The sequence below is a fragment of the Austrofundulus limnaeus genome, unplaced genomic scaffold, assembly GCF_001266775.1.
Source record: "Austrofundulus limnaeus strain Quisiro unplaced genomic scaffold, Austrofundulus_limnaeus-1.0 Scaffold1260, whole genome shotgun sequence".
NCBI lineage: Eukaryota > Metazoa > Chordata > Actinopteri > Cyprinodontiformes > Rivulidae > Austrofundulus > Austrofundulus limnaeus.
Genome location: NW_013953662.1, coordinates 51,389 through 53,198, shown reverse-complemented (window position 1 = coordinate 53,198; position 1,810 = coordinate 51,389). Strand labels below are relative to the sequence as shown.

The following is a 1,810-nucleotide window of genomic DNA, read 5'->3' as shown; positions in this document are numbered from 1 at the left end:
GAGGAGGAGGAGGAGGAGGAGGAGGAGGTGATGAAGGCTCAAACTAATCCTGTTAAAACAAACTAAGCCTGAGCCAAAGTCAGAAACCAGCTGCAGTTTGAGAGGCTGCAGCCTCCATCCTCACCACCAGATGGCAGCAGAACTACAGAACCAGCTGTTTGTTTATTATTTATAACTCTGATAAATAACTCAGGAGTAACAGCAGAAAAACATCCTGAGACTGAAGTTTATTTAAAACTGGTTTCAAGTTTGAAGTGTCTACTTTTAGCTTGAAGTGAAACAGAGTGAAGCTGGATCTGACAGGTAAGAGCTTTAAATGGACCAGGTGATACTGAGGACNGCACACTACTGTACACACCTGCACACACCTGTACACTCCTGCACACTACTGTACACTCCTGTACACACCTGTTTACACCTGCACACTCCTGTACACTCTTGCACACTCCTGTACACTACACCTGTACACTCCTGTACACTTCTGCACACTACTGTACACTGCTGTACACACCTGCACACTACACCTGTACACTACACCTGTACACTATACCTGTACACACCTGCACACTCCTGTATACACCTGTATACTCCTGTATACTCCTGCACACACCTGTACACTCCTGTACACTCCTGTATACACCTGCACACTCCTGTATACACCTGTACACTACTGTACACTCCTGTATACACCTGCACACTACTGTACTCTCCTGTATACACCTGTACACACCTGTACACTCCTGCACACTCCTGTACACTCATACAAACTACTGCACACTCCTGCACACACCTGTACACTCCTGCACACACCTGTACACTCCTGCACACACCTGTACACTCCTGTATACACTTGTACACTCCTGCACACTCCTGTATACACCTGCACACTCCTGTACACACCTGCACACTACTGTAAACACCTGTACACTCCTGTACACTCCTGCACACTGCACCTGTACACACCTGTACACTCCTGTACACTACTGTACACTCCTGCACACTACTGTACACTCCTGTACACACCTGCACACTACACCAGTACACTCCTGTACACTCATGTACACACCTGCACACTACTGTATACACCTGTACACTCATGCACACACCTGTACACTCATGCACACACCTGTACACTCCTGTATACACATGTACACTCCTGCACACTCCTGCACAAACCTGTACACACTCCTGTACACTACTGTACACACCTGCACACTCCTGTACACTCCTGCACACACCTGTACACTCCTGTACACTCCTGCACAGCTGTGGACAATCAACTCTCTGCTCCTACTCCACCTGCCTGCTACTGTTCAGCTAGCGTTAGCCTCCATGTTTGTGTCTGGTCTCTCTCAGGTGGAGGTGTGTCTGGTCTCTCTCAGGTGGGAGGTGTGTCTGGTCTCTCCCAGGTGGAGGTGTGTCTGGTCTCTCCCAGATGGAGGTGTGTCTGGTCTCTCTCAGGTGGAGGTGTGTCTGGTCTCTCTCAGGTGGGAGGTGTGTCTGGTCTCTCTCAGGTGGGAGGTGTGTCTGGTCTCTCTCAGGTGGAGGTGTGTCTGGTCTCTCTCAGGTGGAGGTGTGTCTGGTCTCTCTCAGGTGGAGGTGTGTCTGGTCTCTCTCAGGTGGGAGGTGTGTCTGGTCTCTCTCAGGTGGAGGTGTGTCTGGTCTCTCTCAGGTGGAGGTGTGTCTGGTCTCTCTCTCAGGTGGAGGTGTGTCTGGTCTCTCTCTCAGGTGGAGGTGTGTCTGGTCTCTCTCAGGTGGAGGTGTGTCTGGTCTCTCTCAGGTGGAGGTGTGTCTGGTCTCTCTCAGGTGG

At 50.5% G+C, this 1,810-nt stretch overlaps 1 protein-coding gene across 4 annotated transcripts in view; it reads right to left on the bottom strand.

Moving 5' to 3' along the window:
• pomgnt1 (protein O-linked mannose N-acetylglucosaminyltransferase 1 (beta 1,2-)) overlaps positions 1 to 1,810 on the bottom strand; it is an 18,650-nt gene that overhangs the window by 14,411 nt on the left and 2,429 nt on the right. The window contains exon 1 of one of the 4 annotated variants that reach the window (XM_014031492.1): positions 1,304 to 1,394. The exons of the other annotated variants lie outside the window; for them this stretch is intronic. The gene's annotated coding sequence lies outside the window, so the exon portion shown is untranslated. Of the gene's footprint in view, positions 1 to 1,303; positions 1,395 to 1,810 lie in introns of those variants that run through there. 4 annotated transcript variants of the gene reach the window in all.